Source organism: Bubalus bubalis, chromosome 2 (assembly GCF_019923935.1).
Source record: "Bubalus bubalis isolate 160015118507 breed Murrah chromosome 2, NDDB_SH_1, whole genome shotgun sequence".
NCBI classification, from domain to species: domain Eukaryota; kingdom Metazoa; phylum Chordata; class Mammalia; order Artiodactyla; family Bovidae; genus Bubalus; species Bubalus bubalis.
In genome coordinates this window covers 73,592,131-73,615,100 of record NC_059158.1, presented here as the reverse complement: position 1 = coordinate 73,615,100, position 22,970 = coordinate 73,592,131, and the positions used below count along the sequence as shown (strand labels likewise).

The 22,970-nt window shown below is 40.2% G+C and overlaps 1 pseudogene; it reads right to left on the bottom strand.

Annotated features, from left to right (window-relative positions):
- Positions 1-8,324: 8,324 nt before the first annotated feature.
- On the bottom strand, positions 8,325-8,801 carry LOC102412018 (annotated as a pseudogene).
- Positions 8,802-22,970: the final 14,169 nt, after the last annotated feature.

The window sequence follows — 22,970 nt, the reverse complement described above, 5'->3', positions numbered from 1 at the left end:
ACTGATGAAAGTTTCTGCTGCTGTGACTGGAAAACCCTGAACAGCGTGTCCCACACAATCATGCCTTCCGTCAGGCAGACACTATGCTCAAGTTAGCACAAAAAAAAAAAAAAAAGCAATTGAATGAAAAAGATTATGGGATAAAGAGTCTGTCACTATTAATAAAGGGTCAGGTGTCTCAGCAGAAAAGTGTCTTCCAAAGTGATGTTCTTTGGTTCTTGCCAAGCATCTTTTGAACTCCTTTCTTACCCTGCACCACCTCAGCCTCTGCAGTGCAGAATCCTCAACACAGTGATAAACCTGTGGCGTCCTTCATGCAGCTCACTCTACTCAGAGAAGCTGAGTTGTAAAAATGACTCTCTGAAACTAGGACAATGGACAGTGAGGAAGAATGCAAGGCAATGATGCTGCCTTTTCATAAAGCTTTTAGGTCAAACCACTAAGAGTTCCAGGAAGAAACATTTCCTCTTGGAAAGTCTTCCTTCGTGCATGTTCAATCTGAAGCCTTTAAGTAGGTCTTCCAGGCACTGCAAAGACGTTAGCCAGCATATTTTATCTAATGAATGCTGGCACAGCACAGCCTCATAGGAGGAGCTGGCTCTAGGAATCAGGGAGTGAGCTAAATTAGCCCAAATGCTAAGCAGACCCTATTGTTATTATGTATATGAAGTTTGGGGGTTTAGAATTCTCCTTCTAGAAACCTATTTTATTGCATTATCTCTCCAATAGACCCTGGCTTTGTTCTTTTTATGATATTCTGCTGAAGCATAAATCAAGTGGTTGCTGCCCCAAAGGCTGACATCAACAATAGGGCAAACAGAGTTGATGGAACTTAAGCTGGAGGACAGGATAAATTACAGAGTGAATGCGTATAGTCGCTTTCCTTGTGGCTCAGCTGGTAAAGAATCCACCTGCAATGTGGGAGACCTGGGTTCAATCCCTGGGTTGGGAAGATCCCCTGAAGAAGGGAATGGCTACAGTATCCTGGCCTGGAGAATCCTATGTACTATATACTCCATGGGGTCACAAAGAGTTGGACGCAACAGTTTCACTTTCACTTTTCACTTTCACTTGTGTATTTAGTCAGGCCATGATTTCCTTCTAGTTAATTATATGTAACTTGTCAATGATAGGAAGTGGGAGGGGGAGGGAAATATTCTTCTGCATTTTTGTCCCTCCCTCCTCCTTCTTTCTGTTTCTCCTCCTTTTCCTTCTTATTTTCCTCTCCTTTTAGTTTCCTCCCCTCCTTTCCATACTGACAGACCTTTACGGAAATGTTATATTCAATTTTAATTCCTTAGTAAAAACAAAATGTGGAAAATTCAACAAAAGGTTACTTACTGAAAAAGTGTCTTCTAAAGTGTATAGAAGACCTCTGCTTCCCAAATCCTCTCCTGACATCAAGAGCTGCTGTTCTCTGAGAGTGAATTTTGAGTCATTTTCAACTCTGCTTCCTTTAGCTCCTAATTTCAATCAGTTCAGTTCAGTTAAGTTGCTCAGTCGTGTCCAGCTCTTTGCGATCCCATGAATCGCAGCACGCCAGGCCTCCCTGTCCATCACCAACTCCCGGAGTTCACTCAGACTCACGTCCATCGAGTCAGTGATGCCATCCAGCCATCTCATCCTCTGTCGTCCCCTTCTCCTCTTGCCCCCAATTCCTCCCAGCATCAGAGTCTTTTCCAATGAGTCAACTCTTCGCATGAGGTGGCCAAAGTACTGGAGTTTCAGCTTTAGCATCATTCCCTCCAAAGAAATCCCAGGGCTGATCTCCTTCAGAATGGACTGGTTGGATCTCCTTGCAGTCCAAGGGACTCTCAAGAGTCTTCTCCAACACCACAGTTCAAAAGCATCAATTCTTCGGTGCTCAGCCTTCTTCGCAGTCCAACTCTCATATCCATACATGAACACAGGAAAAACCATAGCCTTGACTAGACGGACCTTTGTTGGCAAAGTAATGTCTCTGCTTTTGAATATGCTATCTAGGTTGGTCATAACTTTCCTTCCAAGGAGTAAGCGCCTTTTAATTTCATGGCTGCAGTCACCATCTGCAGTGATTTTGGAGCCCAAAAAAATTAAGTTTGACACTGTTTCCACTGTTTGCTTAATCAACCCATCTCTAATTCCTATTGAGATTCCATTTCTTTAATTCGGCCCTTCCTGTTCACTTTCCCCATCATGATTATCCTGTCTAGAAATGACTATAATGGTGATTGGTCAGTGGTAACTGCTTCTGGTCTCTGCTGCTGCTGCTAAGTCGCTTCAGTCGTGGCCGACTCTGTGCGACCCCATAGATGGCAGCCCACCAGGCTCCCCCGTCCCTGGGATTCTCCAGGCAAGAACACTGGAGTGGGTTGCCATTTCCTTCTCCAGTCTCAACTTCAAACATGATTTTTAATATTCCACTTTTCTAAGATAACTCCTTTATTGCCTTTGGTAAATTAACTGTAAGTATTTCATCCTTTTTGAAATTAATTACTAGGTATTATTTCTAGTCATCTTATTTGTACCCCCAATAAGATGCACTTCCAGAATTAGGAAGTAAGATCATGAAGAATCATGATAACTAGAATGAAAAAGTCACATAAACTATGTTTAGCAGTTTTTAGAAATCATCCTGGAGCAACCCACCTTTTCAGGAGACTTGCAAATACATTACTGGTAAGATTGGAGTATTATTCCCAAACACTCAAATCTAAAATTGAATAAAGATAAAATAAGATTCACTCAAGTAACATGAGACAAACACATGACATATTGGTAACATGGAAAAGAGGCACTTCATACAAAAGATGGTCAGTAAATTCTGTCCCAGATGTCCTGATTCTGCAAGGTTATTATATATGCTTAGTCAGATACATTATTATTAGAGTCTGGGGTAGAGTAATGTGGTTTGGTACATGGTAGAAATATCTGTCAAAGACATTCAGTTCCCTGTGCTCTCATTCTGAGTATACTACATGACTTTATGCTAAATAAATTCATAAGAGACTTGTTGCAAGCTAGGAACCAACTTATCAATTTTTGGTTGAAGCTACACATGGTTGACCTGCGAAGAAAAACCTGCTTTGTGCATAAGGCACTCCAGGTGAGCGGGTGCACTCAAAGGGGAAGGGTTAGAGTTAGGAGGAGGGTCCGGATCCATAAGAGTTGAACATTTGCAGACTGATTTACCTAAAAAGAGGTAAGAAAATAACACTTATGAAAGTGAAAATGCTGGTCTCAAGACAAACTCTTGGGCCTGGAAGACGACATACCTTTAAGCCAAGCAATATTTCTATACAAAATTCTGAAGGAAATTTATGCTGTTTCTAAATGCTTATGCTCATAAAAATCATCTGGGAAGCCTTTTTAAAATGCAGGCTTCTGGCCCCACCTCCTAAGGTTGTGCGGCAGATGGTCCACTGTCTTTACTGCGAGAAACACTGTTTGATATAAATCCTTAAATCTAGCCACATGCATTTAGTATTTTTCTGTTTACAAACCATTCATTCTCAGGACACAGCTTTGCATGCAGCTGTGTGTGAACTTGCTCTAGCTTATGGAAGGCAGAGGTGCAGCAAGTGGACGGCAACTGTCTCTTCTTGGGTCCAGAGCAGACACCATTAGCGGATTCTAACACTTACCCTACTGAGCTCTGTTATGATCTCAGAATCCTTCTTAATGCTGGTTCCCAGAAGCTACTACTAGTTGATAGAATTTGGCATGGAGTCAACTATGTTGCCATCTTTATTCTAGATCAGTGATCCTCAAGCCTGGTTGCTGTGAGAAGGATCCTCAGGCTCTACCAGGCACTCAAGAGATACCTGGCATACTGCCTGGCACAGAGTGGGTATTTGAGATTTCTTCATCGTCACAAGAGTTAGGGAAGATGTTCACAATCTCCTACTCCTTGGCCTGCAACTGAATAAATACCTTAATAAAACACTGTGAAGCGCCCTAGTGTCCAATTAAAGGGAGAAGAGGATTCTGGAGAAGAGAGTCCTTGAAGTTCCCATTCTGTTTGGGAGGATGATATCCAGGCCAGAGGAGTAACTTTGCTCTTGGGGTCAAGGTCACTTCAGGCTTTAGATGTATAATAGGGTGTATCAGGTAATGTCATGACTAGAACTTAGTGAAGGGACAAGGCTCTGAAGAAACCCCATAGTTCTCAGCTGTTAATTTTTCACCTAACTTTTCCTTTGAACCCTGGGAAAGTATTTCTTACAGGTATATGTTCTCCCTTTTCTGGTGGATAATCATTTAGAACCGTTGCTATAGGGGATGATTTTAAGTTTCGTGTATAGAGACTTTCTATGGTTGGAAATGTTAGAATTTAACATAGTTATAAAAAAAAAGTAATTAAAATCAGCTTATTATTATTTTAGAAAAGTGCAACTCCATGGAGGCCAGTGAAATAAAAGTAGTCATATAACAGAAAGGTGGAATTTACTAAACAGTCCACACACCTCATTTCATGTGTTAAAGAACATTTGCAAATGTGGCAGAAGATCTATCATGCCTGATGTATTTAGGGATTCCGACTATTCGTGTGTTCAGGTGGAAATACCATAAATATCATCTATATACGGCCTTTGCTCCTCTCCCTAGCATCTTCAGAAGATTCGGCTGCTGAGGTGCAGGGTCTGCCCTTGACCCTTCTGTGTCTCCTTCCTCTCTGTCTACATTTAGTTTGCTTCACTCTGTATTTTCATACTAGGCTTTATTTGTGTTAATGGCTCCACTATTTGCATCACTTTGAGATGTCTTGCTTGTCAGTCAAGTGCCTGACACAGTGATGGGTCACAAAGGGTAAACTTAGCAAACATTTCATAAATTATCCACTGATTCTTTCTTTTTTTTTTTCTGAGGCTTTCTTGGGAGACCTGGTTCAATCCCTGGGTTGGGAAGATCCCCTGGAGGAGGGCATGGCAATCCACTCCAGTATTCTTGCCTGGAGAATCCCATGGACAGAGGAGCCTGGTGGGCTATAGTCCATGTGGTTGTAAAGTCTGGACATGACCGCTGAGCGACTAAGCTGTTGTTGCTTGGGTTAAGAGCTGGAAAGTGGTCTCATACGTCTAAGGTGGAGTGACAGAGATTTCTGTCATGATGACTCACAATGAAAAGGCCACATTCCTTCTATTAATATCTTATATTCCTAATGCACATATATGTTTAACATTATTTTCATTTAGCAAAGTAGAAATAAAATTTACCCTAAGATGATCAGTGGATGTATTCTTGGGGTTTTGTTCTTCATCTATAAATATTTTGTGTGTACAGTGGTCACAATTCCACTGGGGAATAAGAGTAATTTCCTATCTCAGTTTAGCCTGATTGAATACATTTATTTTGGAAGTTCACATGACCAACCTTTTCTTAACAGACAATAACATCATATAGCATCATATAATCCAACAAAATTATTTGTTAGACTATTAATTCCTAGTCCTTCTGATAGCAGTCTAGTTTGTTCTCAGCTTCACCACAAATTTAAGAGGAACTAAAAATGAGAAGAATGAGTGTGTAGTTTAGAAAAATTTAGAAATGAAATTTGATTTGTAGAATCAATGAATCCTGATGTTCCAGGACTGCTTAATGACCTCAGAAGTCATCTAATTCAACTCCCTGATTTTGTAAATGTGCAAACTGAAACTGAAATGAAGAAACCTGTTGGATACTCTGTAGTTTGTTGGGGTCATCCTCTGAACTACATGGTCTCTTCACCTTCATTCTCTTAACTCAATTGGAAATAAATATTTAGAATTTATTCTTTTTCATCATCATTAGTTAACTTCTCTATACCCACAGGAGGCAGAGCTAAACTTAAGTGCTTCTTATACTTGATGGATTCAAACTGGGAATGGCTTGATTACTAGAATTTTAAAAACCTCAATTAAATGATATACAAAGTATTCCAGACAGAACTTGGAAAATAGTAGATGCTCAATAAAGATTTTTAAAAAATTCTTTTTGTCTAAATTCCAATTCAGATATTTGACATTTAATTATTCTTGTCAGTAGTTTTACTTTTAAAACAATGTGACTGGAACTGTAGATGTATCCTCTCTTTCCCTATCACATCCTTTATAAGGCTGTTTGTATTAGACAAAAACAGGTAGGAGGCGGAGAGTGAGGTCTTGGACTCATGGGGTTTTGAGCAAGATTCTCCGAGACCCTGTGGCACAAGGGTGTTGCTGACTCTTGTAATTGAGAGACTGGGTTATAATTTGTGCTGAAGCTACATGGGTTTTTAGCGGCAGGTTTTGTACATAACAGGGAGTTTCTGGATCTTGTTAGCTTAGGGCAAAAAGTCATGCTTTAGAGCAGTTACCCCAGCAGGAGGAGAAAAGATGATGGTTGGTAATTACATCAGTTTTGCACTGTTGAGCAGATGTTCTTGCAGATAGATTTTGGCTGGCATTTACAGAAGATCACTGGTGATTCTCATGATAGTGTCAGGGCTGCTTCAAGTGGAGGAAACTGCAGGTCTGTGAAACACTGTGAGAAGCAGGAAGAAGGAACCAGATAGCTGTCTGGAAGTTAAAAAGGCAACTCTTAAAGAGAGCTCTAGTGACATTCATTTGGAGATGGTAGCTTTGCTGGACTGGATAATTAGATCTAATACATATCTGATAAGTTATTTTGCTATTTAACTTTGAGAGTAATTTGGTAGTTCATCAGTGTTTGAAAAAATAGATTATTTCTTCTTAAAGTAAGGGACAATTTAGAAAACAGATGAGGAAGCTTTGATTAAAACATACAATTAAGCAGCAAGATCAACTATATAGTGAGCAATGGAAAAGAATGACCACAGGAGCTGTTAGCAAGCAATGCTATCCATCTGGATGGAAATTCTGGCCAATTTCAAATGAGGCAGAAATTGGGATGGTCAGCAATGTGGTACTGCTGGATAACAAAGTGTCTTTAAGGAAGAGTGTTTTTCCCTTCTTGGCTTAAAGTCTTTCCAAATTTATCCCATTAATTTCTTTTATATTGACTTTCTCTTTCTCTATGCTCTGGAATATATAAGTATACTCCTAGTGTTAGACCTTGGAATCTTCTTTTGTTGGTGTCATACGTAATTATAAAATTTTCTCTATACATAGTGATGAGAAGACTTTTTAGTTTACTTACAGGCAACATTAAGTTAAAGATCAATTCTAATACATCCTAATTGCATTGGAATCCATACCATTTCACTTTCCCTTGCCATAAGAATACCTTAAACACTGCTACCTGCTGCCATAAGTTCTTCCAGGTAAATGATCCAAAAATAAAGAAAAGGAAGGAAGGCAGGTAGAGAGAGAGAGAGGAAAGAAGAACGAAAGAAAGGAAGCAAGGAGGGAGGGAAGGAGGAAGAGAGAGAAAAAGAGAGAAAGAGGTACCAGTGGAGATGGGGAAAGGAAGGTGAATATGGGAGGGCCTAGTAGAGCATCTCATATACACTCATGCTTAATAACACGTCAATGGATTAATCAATGGATAAATGAAATGATATAAGATTCCAGAAAAGTAATTTTTGAGCACTAAGTTACCTACTATAGCGCCACCAAAAGAACTCTCTTTTGCAGAGGTAGTATGCACTTGGGCATGTACCTTTTGGAAAGCAGATGCACCATTATTTTGTGAAGCAAATATTTAGTCTCAGAATTGATTGATAGTATCAGGAGAGCCACATTGCCCACCTCTGTGGCTCTAAAGAGAGGACCCAGTGTTCCTTCCTCACTCTCTTAGTTTACAAACAGCTCAGATTTGGCTTTTGTGAGATGTGTTAGTTTCATCCTGTTAAACATTCAGCGATGTCTATTTTTCTCTTTCACAAAGTGTCTATTTCTTCTTCTCCATAAGATGGGACCACAGGAAGTTACTGTACCGTAAGTGGATGTTTTCAATTAACAAAATATCACAGGCATATTTTCACATATTAAACATTCCTCTACAATATTTTAGTGGCTATACAGAGTGTGTTCCATTGTGTAAACTATAGTTCTTGAGCATTCAAGTTTCATTCAGTGTTTTGTTATTATAAACTATGTTGTCATGAAGAGCTAAATCTTTGTCATACCCATGATTATTCCTTAATATAATTTCATAAAAGTGGAATTACTGAGTCAAAGAATGAGATGAATCTTAAATGGCAAACTTCAAGCACAATGGCAAGTGATTGGAGAGATGTTTGGAAATGTCAGGATTTCCTCCGCAAATGCCATCTAGCTCATGGATAATTCTTGGCAAAACTGTAAAATGGAATTTTTGTCTTTTTTTTTTTTTTGATTTATATATTTTTATTTGGAAATGTTTATACCAGTACAGTGAAACTAAATTTTAGACACTGGATGTCATTAGCTTGGATATCATTAGTTTATTATAAAAGAGAAACATGGAAATTATTTACATGATGAAAGATTTCAGAACTTCAGTGGAATGGGCAGCTTCACGTGATGCCATTTCAATAGTGACTTATTTCAGTCGACATATTTCCCAAGAATGTTACCATCTCTAAATAAGAAATAATCCTTGTCATCTAGAACTACTTTGATGCCTCCATATTCTGGGAGAAGAACTTTATCTCCAACCTTCACACTAACTGGTTGAATCTCTCCACCCTTTCCTTTAGAGCCTGATCCAACAGCTACCACCGTTGCTTACAATACTTTTCCTTGTGATTTTTCTGTAAGCATAATCCCTCCTTTGGTTACAGTTTCAGCCGCACTTCTTTCAACTAATACTCGGTCAAAGAGGGGAAGAAACTTTCTAAATGCCTGTCCTACCATGACTCCGGCTGCCGCAGTTGGTACTCTGCTCTCACGCCACAGGCAAAAGGCTGGAATTTTTGTCTTAAGGCTCCTTTTTATGTTTTCTTTTCTCTCATCATAAACCCATTTTCTTTTTCTTTCCCAAAGCACTCAGTGTATTTTAGGTTATAAAGTCATGAAGCTTATTCTAGGAAAGGATCCAATAAATCCATCTATGTCAGGATCTAAGTGACTGATATGACATTAATTCCAATTTCCTTAGGGACTAAACCTCTGTTTTGGTAAGTCAAAGGATGAACAGTCAAGTATGTGGCTGGGATATCCCCTGGAGAGGTGAACAAAAAAAATCTATCCAAATGCCCTGACATTATACCTCATTGGCAGGCAGACATTCACTCCTATTCAGGAGGCCACCTCTCATTTATGACATCATGTATCTATTTAGTATTTGTTCTTACTGTCATCTCCATGTGATGTTATAGGACCTATACCTATATAGTCAAGATCTCATTTCATTCAGGTCCTTAGGGGCTTATAAAAGAAATACTCTTGTTAATAATGATAATCCCTGAAATTGAATTAAAAAAAAAATACAGGAAGCTCTTGGTATTTAAGGATAACTGTTAATGGAAAAAGGGCACTTGAAATAAATTTACGTAAAATGAGGAATCAAATTACACAGTATTTTATCAAATATGAGAATCTCTGGGGCTTCCCTGGTAGCTCAGATAGTAAAGAATCTGCCTGCAATGTAGGGGACCCAGGTTTGATCCCTGGGTTGAGAAGATCCCCTGAAGATGGGAATGACAATCCACTCCAGTACTCTTGCCTGGAGAAATCCATGGACAGAAGAGCCTGGCAGGTTCATGGGACTGCAAAGAGTCGAACACTACTGAGCGAGTAACACGCACATGGGAAACTCTAGCTTAAAAATAAAACAAAAGTTATAAAAAATAGTTTTCTCTTAAGTTTGACCACCTCATGCTTGCAACTACGTGCCACTTCTAAAAACAAAGGACCAATCAACCCATAGCTAGTTTTTGGGGTTTTTTTGGTATAATTTTTCTGATGTTACTGTGAAAACATGACTCAGTGTCCTTTATGGCATTTTGACCTTTTCAGTGTAAATGCGAAATTGTTTAGTTTACAAAAAAAAATAGTCTAGGGTTTCATCCAACTTGCCAAAGTCCTCATTTTATTCTTGGATACTTACATCATTGTCTTTTGAAATGTCGGCTGTTGTCGATTCTTAGCTGGTCTAACTTGGCCAAACTGTCATTTGTGAATGGCTTTTCTTCAAAATTTGAGCAGTTCTAGGCTAATGTTGAGAGGGTACGTGTTTTTCAAAGAAGTCACTTCTTCAGTGAATACATTCATGTTCTGGTGACTTATGTTTTCCTACTCAACTTTATAACTGTGTAGGGATTCAACCAATTAATACTTGGTTAATGAGCAACACCCTGTTCTCAATTTCTTGGTGGATGTTTGGTGTCAAGATATTTGTGTTAAACAGCCAACGGTCATTCATTCCATTCTACAGATGTGTAAACTGAGGTAAAGATGGCACCAAGCAGCGTCCTTAAAGTCAGAAAGGCGAATTTGGGGTGATACCGGTTCTCTCTCCGTCTTGTACTCACCCACAAACCCAGCTTCATTCCTCTACATGGTGAGCCCTTATTTAGGAGTGATGTTGCTGGCAAATGGGAATTTGACCATAAGAAAAAGAGCATCTTTACCCTGGCCTATACCATAATAAACTGAATGACAGAAAAACAAATGTCACTTATTAGAACGTTGAGGTTTACTGTTCAAGTGATTAACTAAAAATCATTTGTATGATTAAATGCTGGAAAATAATTTGCTTTCTCCATGAACCTATAGCTTAGATCTCATTACACAGAAGTGCTGCATATTAGTTGAAGCAAATTAACATTCAAACACTTTCTGGAGTGGCTGCTAATCACAGGCTGTTAATTACTGTCATTACATTAGGCTGCAGCAGAGACTACCCAAAGAATCATTCTCATGATCTTGGTATTTGAAAGTGATCTTCACCAATAAAAACACATGTCAGACATACAGAAATTGCAAATTGCTAAAACTGCTGACGGGGTTGAAAATTCCGCTGACTGTAAGTACCCATCTAGTGATGGATGCATTCTTGACACAGTTTCAGTGTTTGGACTTAGGAAATAATGAGTATCAATGTCCTAGCAAGGGAATATGCAAAGATGAAGGAGCCCTTTTGTATCCTTAATTAAGGAAAGTAGTAGCAGAACTCGTTCACAGATAAGTGACTGTACATAATAATCATGTATTTATGTAAGGGACTGCTATGCTATATTACTGGAGTGGCAATTAGATTTTCACAAAGTCGTTTTAATAAAAGACATACTTACATAATAAATAAACAAAACCGCTCATTTTCATGGCAGGCTCTCTAATTATACACTGGCTTAAAATAAAATGCTCAGCAGTGCAAAGTTAAACATATAGACTCTAGCTGCCTTCCACAATGTGCCCCCAAATCTATTTTCACCCACCATCTCAGTCACCCCAGAAACTCTCCTAAAAGAGAGAGTGAAACAGTATTTTGTGTGTTTTGCTTGTTTGGCACAAGGGAGGAATCATTTGAGAATTTAGAGGTCAAGGCTTCTGATATCTACTGACCTGACTTTCTCTATTGCCCAGAAAGTTTGCTACCTACCCTGTGACCGCCAGTAATTGGGACCACACCAGTGCCAGTCTGGTGAGAGCTGAGGTGACCAGCACAGGCGCTGGCTTTGTGGGCAATCCAATTCCCTGGCAACACTATGTGAGCGAAGCCGAAGCCATGACCTTTTGAGGATGCATTTGTAGGTCTCCTGATCTGGCTTCTCATTCTTTCATTAATTCACTCAACAAGTATGTTTCAAATACCTTGCTTGTGGAAAATATTGTCGTGGGTGTCATGGGTATGCAAAGATGAATTAGATATGAATCTTGACTTCAGAGAATTTATAATTTAGTATGGGTAAACATCTTATCTGGAGAAGGCAATGGCACCCCGCTCCAGTTCTCTTGCCTGGAAAATCCCATGGATGGAGGAGCCTGGTAGGCTGCAGTCCATGGGGTTGCTAAGAGTTGGACAGGACTGAGCAACTTCACTTTCACTTTTCACTTTCATGCATTGGAGAAGGAAATGGCAACCCACTCCAGTGTTCTTGCCTAGAGAAGTCCAGGGATGGGGGACCTGGGTGGGCTGCCATCTATGGGGTCGCACAGAGTCGGACATGACTGAAGCGACTTAGCAGCAGCAGCAGCAATCATCTTATCAATGTAAGCCTCTGGACCTAGGGGGACGGGAGCGGGGTTTGGATGGATCTGGGTAAGTCTCTCTTCAATTCTGTAACTGCAGAACATCTCAAAGGAGTGTGGTTACATTAGTGTCAAAGGAATCTCTGTCCCTAAGTTCCCAGGCAGAACACCATCCCCTAAGGACTAATGAAGACACATTCACAGCTATATATACTTCCTTCCTTCCCGTGTTTCTTTCTTCTGTATTTATGCAGTATTTGCTATGTGCCAGCTTCTGCAGATTTGAAATGAGCATGATGCATATTATCCTGCACTGTGTCCCTCATAGTCTAGTGAGGACTAGAGAGAAGGAGACAGGTGCTCCCAACATCTGGGGTCGCACAGAGTCGGACACGACTGAAGCGACTTAGCAGCAGCAGCAGTGCATGTAACATGCTAAGACTAGCTCATAGAAGGCAAGGAGATGGAAGCAATGAGGCCTGGTGCCAGAAATACGGGACTTGTAAATAACAGGAAAGAATTTAAGATTTATTCCAAATATTTTCTAAGAGAAGCTATTGACATTGTAAAATAGGAATGGCATGATCAAGTTCCTGTTTTAAAATGATCACTCTGGATTTGTGTGGAGAATGAATTGCAAAGGGGCAAAACTGAAGGCAGAGAGAGCAGTGAGGACGCAATCACTGCGGCTGACAAGGTTTGGGTGAGGTGAGAGCAGTGGACGTGCAGCTTGATTAGATAGGTATGTGTGTGTGTGCGCGCGCACGCGTTGTGTGTGGCCGTGTGGCTGGTGTGTTGAAGGCAAGAGAGAAGTCAGGGATGATTCCCAGGTTACGTGGTTCATGGTGTTCTCATTCATAAAATGAGGTACACAGTAGGTTTGGTGATCAATTTGGTTTTGAATGTTGTTTATGAAGCCTGCTTTAAGGACTTACCAGTGGAAATGTCCTGTTGATAGTTAGTTGGATGTGGACTTCTGGGGCTCAGAAGAGAGAGCCAAAGTGAAGAACGGTCCTTACCAATGTCCTTTGTGTTTATTTGCTTTTAGTTGCTTGGTTTCAACACATTTCATCAACAGAGGCAGGAATTAAAGCCAGTGTTTTACCGAACAGTGTTTCTCTCAGCATGTGTACATACCTTTTAATTATTTTGCTTTATGTATTATTAAATATAGGAAATTGTGGTTAGATATCATGGGCTTAATTTAAACTGACAGAAGCAAAAGACATTATAAATTAAAGTAGCTATGCTTCCCTTAAATGTCTTTTAAGTTTTCATCTATTAAAAGGAAATTTAAAATAAGAAGTGTTTATGTTCTTTTCCAGAAGATGTATTTCTAGAACTTATCCAACCTTGAGGCAATTTCTTGACATGGTGTTAGAAGGGTATGTAATAGACACAAGTCAGCTTTGTGTGGATTTATGAAATACTTTCCCCCTTTGACAGGAATAGTATCACGTATAATAAGAAGACATTCCAAGCAGCTCAAAAAATTGGATTTCATCTGGTCTAAGGGCCTTCTCTCCATTTCTTTCTCCATGGAAGGCTCTCTCAGTATCCAACAGCAAACCAGTGATGGGAATTTTTAGCAAGGCTTCCTGGGGAAAATGGAAGAGTTAAATGGGTGGGTGGGATCAAGATCTGCCTGCCAGCAAAATGAGAGTAAAGTGTTCTCCCCTCAGAGCAGCGTGATGAGCGTGTGAGACAGCAGACAACCACATGGCATGAAGTAAATCCCACCCACTGTCTGAAGACTGGAGGCCTAGTGTCCCCAGAACTACTCATCAAAGGAAAGCTACGGTGCAACTCGTCTGCTTGTTCAATAGACCAGATTCTCCTGGCATAACTCTATTTGGTGAGAGCTCCTAGAATTGCATGGAACAATGGCATATGCTCGCACTTGACAGGAGAGTCTCAGCCCACTTTGCAGGCTTGAGATGGCTCCATCTATCCTCACTCTTTCTCACCCCACTAACCCCTGGTAAATTCACATGAAAGCCACTGAACAGAGCCAAGCTCACTGAAGGATCAACTTCCATTAATTCAGAGCCACGCGGTGTTCACCACACCAGGATTATTTGGCCACTCTATGTATTTTTCCAAACTGAAGTGAAATCTGGCTTAAATGAATATGAAAATCAGCAGCATTCAACTGGATTCAGATGACGGGTGACTTAAATCTCAAGGGGTTATTCGTGGGAGGCAGAGCTCAGTGGTGGGGTCTGTGGATATATGGGCTATGAAAACATACAGAAAGGGGCCATTCCCAGGAGTGAGAAAACAAGAATCCCTTTCCAGGGTTCCAGGTCCTGGGAGAAGATTCACAAATTTGAGAACACTCTGGGGACTGTTCTTGGCAGGGCTGGAGTTAGGTATGAAGTGGTATAAAGGCAGGATATGGTGGAAGCAGGTTATGGGTAGAAAAGGGGAAGATCCACAATATCAATAGGTGGCAGGTTCCAAGTGTGTTGCTGCTAGATACATTGGAGAATCATCTAGGTCCACAAATTATAAATGAGCACCACAGTAGATCTGAGGGCTGGTTTTAATGCCAAGAGCCTCCTTTACCACCTTTGGCCATGTCTTCTTACATTATGCAGCCTCCAAAGAGCTGGTATTTCCCTAAATTCATACCCAGATCTATCACTACCATGTACTTTATCCTAATGATGACTAACATGCTTACCAACAAAGTTACTTAGCCAATGACTGCCAAAACAAGCTGAGTCTCATCCATAACAATTATATTTCTACAGAATGAGCAACACACACCTATTTGAATGGCAGGCTTCAACAGGGATATAAATCTTAATATACCTCTACTTTCCTGTGACATTGAATAAGGCATTTGTACTTCAGCACAAATAATTTATTAGATCAGATTTACTCTTTGTTGTGCAGAATTAGAGTAATTAGTGTGTCCTTACAGATGAGTATCAATACAGAAAAATTTGCATCAGTTCAGCTCAGTCGCTCAGTCGTGTCAGACTCTTTGCGACCCCATGAATTGCAGCACGCCAGGCCTCCCTGTCTATCACCAACTCCCGGAGTTCATTCAAACTCATGTCCATCGAGTCGATGATGCTACCCAGTCATCTCATCCTCTGTCGTCCCCTTCTCCTCCTGCCCCCAATGCCTCCCAGCATTAGAGTCTTTTCCAATGAGTCAGCTCTTCAAATGAGGTGGCCAAAGTATTGGAGTTTTAGCTTCAGCATCATTCCTTCCAAAGAAATCCCAGGGCTGATCTCCTTCAGAATGGACTGGTTGGATCTCCTTGCAGTCCAAGGGACTCTCAAGAGTCTTCTCCAACACCACAGTTCAAAAGCATCCATTCTTCGGCGCTCAGCTTTCTTTACAGTCCAACTCTCACATCCATTCATGACCACTGGAAAAACCATAGCCTTGACTAGATGGACCTTTGTTGGCAAAGTAATGTCTCTGCTTTTGAATATGCTATCTAGGTTGGTCATAACTTTCCTTCCAAGGAGTAAGTGTCTTTTAATTTCATGGCTGCAATCACCATCTGCAGTGATTTTGGAGCCCCACAAAAACTAAAGTCTGACACTGTTTCCACTGTTTCCCCATCTATTTCCCAAGAAGTGATGGGACCTGATGCCATGATCTTAGTTTTCTGAATGTTGAGCTTTAAGCCAACTTGTTCACTTTCCTCTTTCACTTTCATCAAGAGGCTTTTTAGTTCCCCTAAATCTTGGTGTTTCTATCCCCAACATGCTGGAATGGTGCTACTAATGATTCTTTTTTTAGTCTTTTAATTTCAACTTTCTGAATACCAGCCTCTCTCTCTTTCAAGTCTTGGCCAGTTTTTCAGATGAGTCTTCAGGTGTATGGCAGTTCACACACTCTCCAAACTCACCTCATTAATTTCCTGCTTGCCCCCTGGTCCTCCAGCCAGCACTGTCTGGCTCTAGACTGCCTGCACACCTCTACTTCCACTAAGGCTGAGAACCTCCTTCTGGGTTTCCAGTTCTCAGCCTGTTCCCACGCTGTGTTCCTACCACCAAGGAAACTTCAGCAAAGTTACACCTCTCTCTTCTTTCACTCATACCTTAGCATGGATGAGAAGCCCTATTCTTGACCTTCCTCCCCTCTAGACATCTACAAACACATCATTGAACTTCAGCTGAGTATCAGAACAAGACTTTTCTGAGAGCTCTGGGTTAATGGAAGCATATCACAACTCTTTACAATTTGTTCTTTGAGGAACTCCTCCAAAGCCTATAGACTCTTGCCTGTTCTCATGGAGTTCCTGTAAAATCTACCTCTAGGCTCACCTGTAGGTCTTCTACCCTTCCCAATAGAGAGAAACATTTTTTTGGCCAGCCACAGTACAATCTCTAGTCCAGCCCACTCCTGGATGTCTCCTAAAATGAAGCCATGTTCTTTCCAACACCTAAGAGTGCTTCTAGCATTTCTAGACTCCTAGGGTTCAGGTCTAGATTCCCAACTAGTCCAACCACTTGATCACCCATTAGGGAAGAAGCATCTTTCCTTGCCTTGGTTTAGGCTGGCCTGCCTTCTCTACCTCCTCCCAAGGATTTCCCTTTATTCAGGATGATTATTAGTTCAAATATGCATTTGCTCGTATTAGTAGAAAAGGTGTATAAACAACAGCTGTCTTTTCCTCTCACTTTTCCCAGTCACAGAGAGAAAAGATGACTGCTTTTATTTTTTATAGTTCCCAATACTGGGGTTATTGTTTTTAAAATAAAACCTTGTCAGGGGCAGGGAGGCCTGGCATGCTGCAGTCCATGGGGTTGTAGAGTCAGACACGACTTAGAGGCTGAATGACAGCAACATGTCCACACCAGACCAGGCTAAACCTCTCAGTCCACTCAACTGAGTTTCCATTTTACAGTCTTTTCTCCAGTGGGAGTTGAAAACCAGGCCTACAAATTCTTGAAATCTTCTTGGTCTCAGTACGAGTATGTTCATCTGCTATGAACAACCAATCAATCAAGGTGAACATATTCCCACAAGAACCCACCATCGTTTGAAGGCCCAGGGCAACCTAAACCCACAGTCATCCACACACTAAATATTTATTGGTTATACACTTTGATCTAAGACCCATGTTCAAGGTCTGCAAAGATACAACTCTGTCCAAATCATAAACAAGGTATGAGGTATCCCCAGGTTACCCCACTATGCCATACTGCTCAAATTCAAGTAGAACTTAAAATATGAACCTCCTGTGATCTCTGCTTCTCAAAGATCTCTATTTCCAATTATAAGATAACTTTTCCAAGTATAATATTTATTCTGGTAGTTAAAAATACAACAGTATATTCTTTCAGGACAGAAAGCACTTGTATCTTTTGAGATGACAGCTTTCTCCCACCGTCCTTGGAGCAAGTTTCAGTTGGACATCCTGATTCAGCAGGGCAGGTGGTATGCTGCAGTGGGGTGAGTGCAGTCTAGGCCTGGAAAGCTGCGCCACCACTTCCTATGGTGTGGCCTTGGGGCCAAGCTCAAGGGAAAGTACTTCATGTCCTTGAACCTTAGTTTCTGTATCTGTGAACTGAAGACCTGATGACTAACACAGAGGAATTCTATAAGGACTGAATTACTGTGCCTCTAGTACCTGGAAGGCAGTTTGTATGGACGAAGTAGAGGTGCACTGTGCCAGCTGATGTTAGAACCCAAACCCAGGAAAAGATAAGCTTAATTCTGACAGCAATGCTCCTATTGGATGCCAAGGTTACAGCCCAGAAAAATGCAAATTGTAATGGAAAGACTTATAAGAAGAGCTAATTCCATTCTGGCTGAATGTAAAAAGTCTAGATATAGTCCTAGGCCAAAATCCGACACTCTTTCAAATGCATTATATAATGTGCATTTTCAAAAAATGTAAACAGCACAATAGATTCTATTTACTTATTAGTAACTCTTAATTTTGATGTAGATATAACAATAGTACAAAGAACATTAGTATATTCTTCAAGCAAAAAATATACATATATTAATGTTTTGTTTCTTTTTCATCCATTTGCCTTATCATTTCTCTCTCTCAGATTAGTAGATATATGGGTGTAGATATAATTTTCTGAACCATCTGATGGTAACAGACATGCTTCTTTAACCTTCAATATTCACCATTTACTTCCTAAGAATGAAGACATTCTTTATACAACCATAGTACAACTACCAATATCATGAAATTTAATGTTAAATATAATACAGTTATCTAGTCAACAGTCCATATGGAAGTTTTTCCAGTTGCACACCCTCCTACCCTGATCCAATCCAGGATTCTTAATTGCATTTAGTTGTCACTTCTAATCTTAGTTTCTTTTAATCTGGAATAGTGCCTCAGCCTTCTTTGCCTTCCACAGCCTTGAATTTTTTAAAGTGTACAGGCCAGCTGTTTTGCAGAATGTCCCTCAATGTGGATCTACCTGATGTGCCCTCAGAATTGGATTCAGCTTATGTATTTTGGGCAGGGATACCACAGAGGTCATCTTGTCCTTCTTAATGAATCATATCAAGAATCACAAGATGCCAATTTTTCCAGTATCTGCAGTGATTTAAATGTCAATAAATTGGTTAAGATGGTGACTGCCAGGTTTTCTCTTGTGAAATTGCTATTTTCCCCTTTGCAATTTATACATAGCTTGTAGGGAGATACTTTGAAATTATCAAAATATCCAGGATTTCATCCATTATTATTACCATTTATTGATAATTCTTGATCAAACCAACTATTGCTATGATTGCAAATGGTGATTTTTAACTCATTTTTCTACATAAGTTTGCATTCTACTGTAAAGATAAGCTTTTCCTTCTCCCTCATTTACTTTTCATTTATATATTTATTCAAATCACTGTGAATTCTAGGCCCACATATATTCTATTATTTATTATTCATTATTTATTTTGATGCTCAAGTTGTCCAAGATTTGGCCACTTGGAACCTCTTCAAACTGGCTCCTTTATCTTAAGACATGTCTACATTATAATTTGATCACTTTCTTTCTGACCAAAATTATTTCAGATGTATATTGTATTTTTGCTACCCCAGTCATTTCTCAAAGGAGTTCCAATTTTTTCTAGTGTGAAATGTTACTTAAGATCTAAGCATATAAAACATTTTAAATAAATAGTAAACAATGAATGTAACCATGTACTTTCTCTCACCTAGAGATGGTGTACTTTTTGAGAGATTATGGGGAATTATGGCAATAGCCATAAGTATATGCCCCCAGGATGGAGTCAGGTGAACAGTCAGCTCCATATTGGTTAGTCGAGAGGTGGATAAAGGGCGAAAAGTGAAAGTCTGAATATTTTGTTGTTTCTTTAGCCTTTCCAGTCAAGAAAGAAAATTTTCAATAATTTCCACACAAAAACATTTTTCTTCTTTCCTAGCCAGTTGAGTTGCTGAATTTACCAATAGCTAATACTTAGCTTAACAATCGGAGAAGGCAATGGCAACCCACTCCCGTGTTCTTGCCTGAAGAATCCCAGGGACAGTGGGGCCTGGTGGGCTGCCATCTATGGGGTGGCACAGAGTCGGACACGACTGAAGGGACTTAGCAGCAGCAGCTTAACAGTGGTATAGAAAACTGTTCCATATAAATGAGCAACATACAGAAGAAAATATACATAAAGGGTTGATATGTAAAGAAAACCTCTGTATTTCTTAGTTCATTTTACACGTGAAGAAACTGAGCCTCGTGGAGATTACCTGATTTGCTAAAGACCAGATTGATAGGGTCAGCAGCAGGATTTGTACCATGTTTTGCCAGTTTCTAAGTTTCCTCATTAGACTACCTTGTCCAATTTGTCTTCAACATTTAATTAATATTTTAAAATATACATTCCCCAGGACCTTCAGACTAGAACTGGTCCTTTGGGCCTCCATTTTTAACTGTAGCACAACAGTCTTTAAAATAATAATAATAGTGAATATTTCTAGAAAAATTCCTATACACTTTTATGTATTACCTTATTAAACCTCCAGCAACTCTAGAAAATGACTATCACCATCATCATCATTCATCCATCCATCCATTTCATTTGTAAATGAAGGGAAAATCTTGCCCACAGTAAAAGCTTGCCACTGGAGGAACTCAGATTTGAACCCTGGCTTTTTTTGTGTGGAACGCTAAGCTTATGTTTTTTAATCATTGTGCTCACCAGTACCCCTTAAGGGTATTTCCAGTGATCCAGTGGTTCCCTAAGACATGCCACATAGGCTTACTGGTGGCAACATACTTCTGGTGATGAAACAAATGATTTCCCTTTCCTATACAGTCAACTCTTAATTAAGCAGGTAAAGTAAAGAAGCAGTAGCAAGATAGTTCAAAAGTCATGGATACTGTTTTGGAGTGTACAATGATATTCCCCCCAGCAGATCTGCCTCTTAAATCTGTTTCTGACAAAAATGTTCATTTTTATCAAGAGGAAATAAGTTGCTAGTTGGATGTGAGATAGAAAATTAATATTAGGATGTTATTGTAGATAAACGATTAAGTAGAGTTTGCACTGACAAACAACCCAGAGCTCACCACATTAAAGAAACCCAGTGGAGACCAAGTCCTCCAACCATGGCAAGCAGGAATTAGGAGGCAGGCTAAATGGTCGATAGAAATGCGGGCTCTGGAGTTAAACTACTAGTGTCTGAATCCTGGCTTTGCTAGTTCCTAGCCATGGGATGTTGAGCAAGTTAGTTAAACTCTCCTTGTCTCAGTCTCCTTGACATGTTGTTCTTTCTGCAACACTAGCCGCTCCCCCCTCCCACCTGCCCCACCCCGGCAGTCCCCCTCCACGGCCCCCAACCTGGCTTTTCATGCTAGGAATTTGAATGAGAATCTGTTGGGCAAGGGAGGATCAGAGCATGCAAATAGAAAGGTTACCTAGGAAGTCATGATACTCCTAACTCCATTTCCTTTTCCCCCCTCCTCCTCCCTATACCTGTATGAGAAGTGAAACTGCTCAGTCTTGTGCGACTCTTTGCAATTCCATGGACTGTAGCTTACCAGGCTCCTCTGTCCATGGACTTTTCCAGGCAAGAGTACTGGAGTGGCTTGCCATTTCCTTCTCCAGGGGATTTTTCTGACCTGGTGATCAAACCCAGGTCTCCCACATTGCAGGCAGATGCTTTACCCTCGGAGCCACCAGGGAAGCCCATACCTGTATGGAGAACTACTTATCTAATGAATTGCTTGGATAACTGTATATTAGTTATAATACTAGAAGCAATAATCAACATATCCAATAATGTATAGTAGCTAAATATGATACATGTCTGCTTTTTTTGTGAAGCTCAAATGAATGTTCCTCTTTTGTGGTGACTCAGAGACTCTGGCTGCTTCCAACTTATGACTTTATTTCAGTCTTGACTTCCAAGACGACTGTGCTCATCTGTATCAAGCTGGCAGAAGGGGAAAGGACATGCAGGGTGCATCTGAGACATTTTTATGAGTTAGGCCTGGAAGTGGCTTGCACCGCTCCCACTCTCATTCAGTGGGCTGGAGCTGAGCTGCATGGCCATTTTTATGTGCAAGTTAGATTGGCAGATATAGTCCAGTTGTGTGCCCAGGAAGATGAGAAAATGGGTCTGGTGAAGAGCTAGCCAGGTTCTTCAGTCGTGCCCGACTCTTTGTGACCCAATGGATTGCAGCCCACCAGGCTCCTCCGTCCTCAGTCCATGAGATTTTCCAGGCAAGGATACTGGAGTGGGTTGCCATTTTCTTCTCCAGGGGATCTTCCCAACCCAGGGATCAAACCCGGGTTTCCTGCACTGCAGGCAGATTCTTTACCGACTGAGCTACAAGGGAAGCCCTCTTCTATGAATAGCAGTAGCAAAATTAAGAACAGAAGTTTAGAAGAAAAATAGAGCTTATGATTTGCAACTTGTATTAACAGTCAGTAACACAGTTCTATACCTTTTTCATTTTGATTCCAGCCCTTTATGTTGGATCTGCTGATTAGTCAGTCTCATCTGATTTGTGAATTTCTAAAATGAAGTTTTAATAATGTGATATTGCATAAATTCTGCAAAAAATTGACCTCTGATCATAAAGACGGTATAGTGAAGTAATAGTGAAGTCACTCAGTCATGCCTGACTCTTTGCAACCCCATGGACTATAGCCTGCCAGGGTCCTCCATCCACAGGATTTTCCAGGCAAGAATACTAGAGTGGGTTGCCATTTCCTTCTCCAGGGGATCTTCCTGATCCAGGGATTGAACCCTGGTCTCCTGTATTGCAGGCAGACTCTTTACCATCTGAGCCATCAGGTAAGCTCAAAGAAGGTATAGATCAGCACATCAACAAAATGTTACCATTGCCAGAGTGTGCCGAGGCCATTGTGAAATTGTTACTGCACAAACAGCCCATTGAGAGAAGTTAAATTTTGTATACTCCAGTGAGCATAAAATACATGGTTGCATTTGACTCTAATATGTGTTAATTATGAAAATCAGCTCCAAGCAAGAAAGCCATAATAATTAAAAACCATCTTTTCATCTTAAAAAAGCCTTCTTCCCCAAAGTATTTATGCACTTTAATGAAACAAAAATAGTTATGGCAAAGCCAAAATAATAACCTCTATTAAAGTAGTATATATACTCCATAATATGTAATTATGTTGCACTTAAATAGCAACAGACATAGAACAAATCCATTTGTGAAGAGCAACGGAATAGACCCTAGATTTTGTGCATGTTACTATTTCCTTTATTGTTCCTTTCTAGTTTCTAGTACATACATATAAGTTATGAAAAAATACAACCATGGTATAATTCTCATCCTGTCTTATGCATTTAAAAATTTCAGAAGCTGAGATTCTGGGCCAAAGACATCAAATAGGACTGATTTTTTTCAACCAATTGGAGTGGCTGCTTGGAATACTGCATAGAATTGTGTGTCTCTGTCCAAACTCACTGGAGAAAGTGTCATGACCAGTTAGTTATAT